Genomic DNA, 9,243 nt, shown 5'->3' on the forward strand with positions numbered 1-9,243 from the left:
CAATGATAGGATTACGTCATCTGCATATAAGCTGATTTTATGGATGTCCCCTCCAAAACAGATGCCCTCGATCCACAGGTGGTTCTTAGCACTTTAGACTGCAGAAAAACCATCAGCTAGAACATTTTCTACTGTTAGAAATTGGGGTAGGACGGGAGAAGGATTATTATTATGAGAATGTGGACCTGAAAAATGTAGTGAACATTGTCAAGTTTCCAAAACAGACAGGAGATAATATGTTTCAAGAGTTTTAAAAGGGGGCAATCTCATATTCCATGTGGATGCAGAAAAAAGGATATATTTCCTATAGTGGAATCTGGCACTTCCATTTTTGATCCTTTCAGAAATCATATTCAGCCATTCACTTTTTTTCATAGTAAAACACAAGGTCACACAGAGGGAGAACAAGCTTAGGGCCTTATTTACATTTTTTTGTCATAGGCCAGCACTGCGACCCTTCCTGCTGTTCAGCCCTACATCAAACGAAAATGGAAGGAGTATACCATATACATTAGATACGGTGCATTCCCGTCCTTCCTCCTTGCACTGGTGCTCAAAGGGCTGCCTTGCACCAATGCAGGCACTCTTTCACCATGTTAAAAGGTACCTGCATTGTAGGGATGATTGTTTTTGTGCAGGAAGGGACAACTTCCTGCATAAACATAATCAATGGAGGTGATTTCCTCTTTCTATGTCTGCTGGTGAATGCAGCACACACATAAAGGGGACAAATTAGGAAAAATACTATTTTTTTCTCCTCATTGGGCCTCACTTATGCCTTCCTTGTGGAGGTGTAGTCATTTGAAACATTGCCAGATTTACACCTTTGTTATAATGAATTAAATCAGTGGCCAAGAAGTAGAATACGGATGAAGGTTTATTTTTCTCAGTGCTTAAGATGGTCTTGTAGTAGATCTATATCTAGCCCCGCCGGGAGCGGCCTCCATGCTGCTCAGCCCATAGTCCAACGTGACACTCCACATCACAGGCATCCTCACATTCCATTACATCACCAGGCACACCAACATTCCACTCAACACATTCACACTAGATGAGCAGCCAGGGCAGAGAAACAGGAAAGATGCATAATACCATAAATGAGATACACAACTTCTTCCCCTTTACGTAACACATATACAATTGTGGATACAAGAAGGAAGTATAGCAATTACAAAAAGAAACTTGCAATGTGAAAATGCTGCTATTGCAACATGGAAACCTTGATGTGATGGAATACAATGTATTTCATGAGAGGACATGCATACCAATACATAAAATAAAATTCAAAGAAAACATTGCAAAATGTAAGATGTAAGATTGACTTACATATACCAAAAGTGACACACATCTCTCCCCTTTGCAGAGCAAATAAAAATAACAACCACAAATGCAAGATGCCAATGATGCTCTTATATAAAGGTAAATCTTACATATTAAAGGGCTGAAGATGGAAAACAGTCCAAAATTAACATCCAAATAAGGAAGGAAACATATGAAAATACATATTTCCCTCCACATGCGTACCAATTCTACGCACACACCAAGTAGACGCATACGAACAACATGACACTCTGAGTTACCACCACAACACACCAGCTGTCCAGACTAGCATGGAAATGAGAAATAACACAGAACACCGACCATAAAAAGTGAGAGACTTCTACCTCAAAGAAAAAAAAAAAGTTACTTCCAAAAAACACACCATACAGGACTCTGCTACTCAACACATGCAAACAAAAACCACTAAACCTGACGAGAAATAAATGGGTGGAATGCACCCATCACATCATCCCTGCAGATAAGGCATCTAGTGAAAATGAATGGATGGGTGAAAACTATACCCCACTTGTGTATAAACTAAATCTAAAAATAAAACTAGCATGACAATAAATAAGTGAGGAATCCACGTACAAGAACCTTGCGCAACATGTGAAAACACACATTGTCATTGGAACTTATAATGTAGCTGCCAATATCAAGTCCTCTTGCGCAGAAAACTTGCGCACCAGAATAAAAATAAAACCAAACCCACATGCCAGAAAATGTATGACTCTTCCGCGCATTAGACCCTTTCACACCTTGAGACTCTCACGGGTGAATAGAGAGGTTACAATTCCCTAATTGACTGTGCACAGGTAAGAATAGACACTGATAGAATAAACCTTTAAAGTAGCAACATCACAACAATAAAACCCACGCACGGAAAACTTGCAAACTAAGTACTGGAAACTGAACTATCATAAAGGAAAAATAAAGGTGATGAGTCCACGCACAAGAATTTGCGCACAGGTGGAAGGTCACAGTGCAACAGGCAATCTCAAAGCCTACCAATATCAGTAATAATTCCCACACACAGTAAACTTGCATGCCAACAGAAAAAAGACACCAAAAACAGGTGAAATTTGACCTGAAGGCAAAATGAAAAAAATATCATAGTAATGAAAAATTGAAGCACTCTGCAATACATGCCAGAATTAATCACATACACACTAAATACATGCCAGAAAAACAGAAATAAAAGGCAGCAAGAATTGGATCAAAACATAAACAGATCATATTGAATATCATGGCAGTTCTGAAGAGTAACAAATCAGAAATGGAACATTCACACTAATGCAGGGGACTGATCCTTATGCACCGGTGTGTGACTCCTCACCCAAAGACCATCATGGATCACAAGGACCTTAAGATGCTGACCAACATAAGGCTACTAAAAGGAAACTTCAAACTACGTAACTGGAGGGAATCATGCTGCGAAGTTGAGAAATGTCAATGGCAAGATCCATGTCAGTGGCGAGACCCTGTCATTTCAGGTATTCACCTGGAAGCACTAGCAGACGGAACACCCAGCAAGAGGAGATAAATCAGAAGCAGTGTGGGGAACACACCTCCCCAGAGATGGTCTCCACACACAGCTCCATGGAGGCACCATCTGCCCAGGACCCCCCTCCCGCCAGCGTCTATGGCATCGGGGTAGGAAAGTAGAAGAACTGAGAAGGCAGCACGTAGGAAAAGTTCATCCTGAGTGGCTTCTGGGCAGGTACATGCTGCAAAAGTGCTGCGCTGCTGACAAGAATGAGAAGAACGCGAACCCATCAACGAGGTAGGGATGAGCAACAGTAGCGTCCTGCGGAGGGAGTGCCACGTGGCTGTGGGGTTGGGCGGGGGAGGGGCAGGGTGGGGTGGTAGTAAACTCCAGCTCACGGCGGACCAGAGTAATGTTAACAAATAAATAAAACTAATTTTCTTGTGCGCGTTGAAACGCCAAATGTGTTTCAGCGTGCACAATGAAATGTGTTTTATTTACTTTACTACCCCCCACCCTGGCCCTGCCCCTTCCCCGCCCAAACCGCCCCGCGGCACTCCCTCTACAGGCCGCTACTGGCGAGCAAGCAGTCTTCCTCACATGGCTGTCTTCTCCACACAGCTGGTTCAAAATTTGAATGCTGCATGTTGATAACGTTGAGAGTACCCGCTGAGCAAGCTGATTCAAATGACGCACATTGAAACCAGCAAGAGAAAAGAGTAAACACACTAGTTACATCATGCCCAAAAATGAGAGTCACAAATTTGCCCCACTAAAAAAAATACCAAAAACCTCCAAGATGATTGTAAAATGTTCCTCTGCCAGATGTATGGTACATGTAAAACCTGGCATCATTGGCGTGAGTCTCCATTCCATTTTGACGGATTGCCTCCTCCGTTTTTCACATGTTTGTGCTGGTTATATGCTTTGGGCATTGTGCCACTGCTATTCAATGCCACAGTGAAAGTGCTCCCTATGTTAAATTAATGAACTGATTAGTAATTACATGATTTGGTTTTTTGATTTACTTGTCAGACCCTAGTACAGTGCACCATGGGTGCCCAGGGCTGGTAAATCAAATGCTGCTGGTGGGCTTGCAGCACTGGTGGTGCCACCCACAGAAGCAGCTTCTAAAGTGTGACTCAGGCCTGCCATTGCAAGGCCTGTGTGCAGTCTGGAACTGCCATGTTGACTTGGCCAGTGCACCCACTTGTCAGTCCCTAAACCTTCCCTTTTCTTCATATCAGACACCCTTATGGTTGGTCCAAGGGCAGGGTGCATTGTAAGTATAAGGTAGGACAAGCCCTGATGTGTGTGGCATGTCCTAATAGTGAATTACAACCATTTTCGTTTTTCACTATTGCAAGGCTACCTGTTCTCCATTGGCCAGAATGGGCAGTTAGATTATTACATTTTATAATCCTAACTGACTGTGCACAGCACCTGTGCTTCAGGCGCCCAACTTCTCAAACAAATTAATTGTTCAGACAGACGCTTCAGAGCATGGTCAATCAATCAATCAATCATGACATTTATATAGCGCTCTACTCACCCGGAACAGTCTCAAAGCGCTGTGGGGGGGGGGGGAACCTTACTGCTCGTAAAGCCAGGTCTTGAGTTGCTTCCTGAAGGAGAGATTGTCCTGGGTTAGCCGAAGGTTGATGGGGAGGGAGTTCCATGTCTTGGCTGCCAGGTAGGAGAAGGATCTTCCTCCGGCGGTGGTTCTGCGGATGCGTGGAACGGTGGGGAGGGCAAGGCTGGTCGATCGTAGCTGGCAGGTGGGCGTGTAGAAGGTCAGGCGGTTGTTGAGGTACTTGGGGCCCAGGTCGTGGAGGGCCTTGTGTGGTGTGTCCTATCTCAGATTAATGAAGAGGGCCTAGACCAACCTGTAGCCTTCATCAGTAGGAGGTTACTCCCACGGTAACAGAGGTGGATTGCAATTGAGCGTAAGGCATTTGCTGTGGTCTGGGCGCTGAAGAAGTTGAGACCATACTTGTTTGGGACTCACTTCCTGGTTCAGACCGACCTCAGGCCCCTCAGATGGCTAATGCAGATCAGAGATGATAACCCAAAGTTGCTGAGGTGGTCCATTTCCCTACAGAGTATGGACTTTACGGTGGAACACCGCCCTGGTACAGCACACGCTAATGGTGATGGTCTGTCCAGATTTTCCCGCCTTAGTGCAGAGAACTCCCAAGGAGAAGGGTAGTTCTCCCCACATGGACTTGGCATCATTGGCATTAGTCTCCCTTCCATTTTGACGGATTCCCTCCTCTGTTTTTGATATGTTTTTGTTGGTTATATGCTTTGGGCACTGCCACTGCTATTCAGTGCCACAGTGAAAGTGCTCCCAATGTTAAATTAATGAACTGATTAGTGATTCCATGATTTGGTTATTTGATTTACTTGTCAGACCCTAGTACAGTGCACCATGTGTGCCCAGGGCTGGTAAATCAAATGCTGCTGGTGGGCTTGTAGCACTGGTGGTGCTACCCACAGAAGCAGCTTGTAAAGTATGTCTCAGACCTGCCATTGCAATTCCAGTGCGCAGTCTAATACTGCCATGTCGACTTGGCCAGTGCACCCACTTGCCAGTCCCTAAACCTTGCCTTTTCTTCATATATGACACCCCTATGGTAGGCCCAAGAGCAGGGTGCATTGTAAGTATACGGTTTGACATGCCCTGGTGTATGTAGCATGTCCTAATAGTGAATTACAGACATTTTCGTTTTTCACTATTGCAAGGTTACCTGTTCTCCATAGGCCAGAATGGGCAGTTATATTATTACAATTTATAATCCTAACTGACTCAGAGAACATGGTAGAAATTCGAATTTAGTATGCCTGAACTCAGAATGATAAAATACATCTTTTAGTAAAGTTAGTTTTAACATTCTGTGTTTGAAAATACCACTTTTAGAAAGTTGTGTATTCTTTGAATGACAGGGCTGGGGGATTCCAAGAGATAGGATGAGTCAGCCCAGTGGTGAATAGGGAGATCTGCATCTAGATGGGAGGGAGAAGTTGCACCTAGGAGCTGAATAGTGCTGCACCTTCCCTCCACAATGCTGGCTCAACATCCTGGGGTGCGGCTGATGTCTCTGCCCTGCACTGTGAAAGAAGAGAAGGAATCATGTCACCAAAGTGCTCCAGGGCTGTGCTTTCCCTCCACATTGCTGGCTCCACCTCCCGTGAGGCGTCTGATGTTTCTGCCCTGCACTGTGAAAGGAAAGAAGGAGTCCTGTAAACAGAGTGCTCAGGAACTGGTTTGGACTAGGCAGAGGCCTCACTGCCTTCAGGGAACAAAATATTTTGGGGTATAACTATTAGGACTCAGACCCAAGAACTTTAGATTACTTCTGGGAACTAAACAAACCTTTGCCAAGGAGAAGAACCAAGGAAGCTGCAGGAGTTTGGACTGCCCCTCTGCCAGTGTGCTGTTTGCTGAGTTGGCCTGCAGTGGTTTCTTTATTGCCAAGGAAAGGAGAAGGCACCTTTTAAGGACTCATCATCTACAGAATATTCTCCAAGGGCTTGAACTTGTGCTTGCCTCCTGCTGAAGTCTCAGGGACAAAAGACTTAATCTCCAGCTCCCCCCTGAATTTCCTTGCTGGGAATTCTAACTGCAGAAGCCTGCAACGACGCAACGAGAAGAAGCGTGTCACCGCAGCTGAGATCATCGGAGAAGCGTGCCACTGCCGCATCTCCCAGAAAGTGTTGTGAGGTTTCAGGCCACCTTATGAGTGTATGTTGTGTTAGCATGGCTTTTCTAAATTTAAACGCCATCTTTTTCCTTTGCTTGCTTTTGCGCACGACACTGCTGCTAGTTGTTTTTGCAAGTTAGCTTTTCAGAAGGTTCTCACATGGGAAAGAGTTTGTTTTCTCCTTCCCTAGACATACATCGTACTCTCAGTATGTACAATCGGGGCTGAGCCACCAAGGCCATCATAACGCGTGAGCCTGTTTTTCTGCATGCCCCTGTAACCCTCTGTAGACACAATATTTTGGCAGCTGCGAACTGAGTGAGATTCTGCTGCGTTTATCATAGCACACTTAACATGATCTCACACACTTGGAAGAATCCAGGGATGCAGAGAGACCTATGCTGATGCTGTTGTAATTTACATTTACTGAGCGGAAAGGTAAATGGGGTCCCCCGATGCTCATGAGACCTTCTATATCTTTACTACTATTATAAAGAGAGAACAAAAACCTTTTGGCAAGGTAAACTCGGGAACCACAGCGCCAAGCCACACACCCAATACATTGTTGTAATCGTCAGGGTGTGCAAATGGGCATAGGCTATAGAAAAAAAAAAGGAAATTTAAAAATATAAGTTAAAAAAAAAAGTAGTGCCCTGAAAGTTGCGCCGGCTGCGACGCTGCGCTGGCCGCGATATAGCGCTGGCCGCAACGTACGTGATGATGAGAAGGAGCTATGGTGAAGTGAGGAGCGCGGGCAGGAGCGGGCGCTCAGGTGCGTCATGACGAGGAAGAGCGGCGGTGAGGTGAAGAGCGCGGGGAGGAGCGGCAGCTCAGGTAAGGCTCTGGGACACGGGAAATGTCGGGCGGGAGGGAGCCTGTGCGTGAGGTTGGCCCTGAACAAATGCGGCTGAGGTAAGGCTCAGGCTCTGGGGGCAGCACTTCAGACTTGCGTGAACTCCCGCCCCGGCCCCCGCCGCCACGACATTGTCCGGGACACACAAAATGTCGTGGCGGGTGGAGGCCAGGGCGGGAGTGCACGCAAGCCTGAAATGCTGCCCCCAGCCCCCTTCTGCCCTGGGCAACGCTGGGGTGGGCCTACTAGTTTTATAATAATAATGATCCTATATAGGGAGGGTGTATAACTAGGCACTATATTTTCCCTGCTTGCACTACTATTTTAATATGGTTCCTCCTTTTGTTTTTTATGGAATTATAACCCTACTAATCACATTATTATTAATAATATGTCTGCTTGTGTTCTCTAAGATACTGCAAATGTGGACAAGACATTAAAATAAAGATTTTAACCTTACTGTTTCTTTTTATTACTCCAGTTACGGACTACTATGAGTGTAAACAAAGGGTGTCCTCACTTCCCACTATTCCTGAGATAGTCCTAAGTCGCATGTTCTGGGTTGTCTAATCATTGGTTTCTTTGGTATAGGACGAAGTTCTATTGTGACACTGATTGCTAGCTGGTAAGGGTTTTTGTTAGGCACGGAGGTGAGTTTTTGGCGCACCATAATTCACTAATGTCCTAATGCTCTGTGCACAGTTCTGTATATGAGCAGAAATCCATGCAACAAAAGCTTGTCTCCATCGTGGCTGCCTGCTGTCGCATCACCGGAGAAGCTTGACACCATCGAGAGAATCACCATCGCATCGCGCAAGAAGCGTGTTGCAGGGCCTGTCGCAGTTCCAAAGTACAGAGTCCTCGCAAGGCTGCCTGGGCATCTTCGCATCATCGTCGCATCATCTCATCAAGGGTGCCATCTTCCCGCATCGCACCAGGATTGTCGCATCGTATCGAGGCGCCATCTCAGGCATCGCAACGAACTGCATAGCCGAGAACCTACGCATCATCCCGGCACCGGTAAGGATCACTACGCATCCCCTACTCTGCGCAAGCATTGAGGCACGACGCATCCCTTCCCCTGGATCACGGAACTGATGGATCTCCCCTTTTGTGAGCCTTTTGTTAATTTTGCGTTACGCATCCAGGTACTTTGTAGAGAACTTTGTCGCATTTATCATCAACTTGAACGAAGCAACTTTAATTCAACTTTAAGTATAGTATTGTGGATTTCTGTCGTTTGTGGTCCTGTGTGAAGTCTATATAAAGAATACTTATTTTGATAAAACCTGTGTTGTGTCCATCTGTAGTGTTTTCACTGTATTACTGTGTATATTCACAAATGCTTTACACACTGCCTCTGAGATAAGCCTGTCTTCTCATGCCAAGCTACCAAGGGGGTGAGCAGGGGTTATCTAGGAGTATAATCCACTTATCCTGACTTAGAAGTAAGGGTTCCTATTTGGTCAATGGTGAATACCATTGCCAACTAGAGACCCCCAGATCTAACAGTGCAAAATGTAACTCTGCCCATCCATCAAAATTCCAGAGTAACAAGAGTCGAATTCCACTGTTGAACTTGAAGTAAGAGCTGCCTCCTGACCTGTGGTGGAAGTAACCAGAAGCTTGAAAAATTTAAATCAGGCGGCAAGACATACACCCTGTATTATGGGCTGTCTGAAGAGTCTGGACAATAGTGGGGGAGCAGGAAGTAAAATCCTTAGGCAGGCTCTTATCATGAGTTCCAATGTCAAAAATATAAAACCCTAAGGATTAACAAACATTCCTCATCTATTCCCATCCATCCAATCATAAACCACAGGTGCAGAAATTCACAGGATATCGGAACACTTACAAAAACACTTTAATCAAAATGGATT

Source organism: Lissotriton vulgaris, chromosome 7 (genome assembly GCF_964263255.1).
Source record: "Lissotriton vulgaris chromosome 7, aLisVul1.2, whole genome shotgun sequence".
NCBI classification, from domain to species: Eukaryota; Metazoa; Chordata; class Amphibia; order Caudata; family Salamandridae; genus Lissotriton; species Lissotriton vulgaris.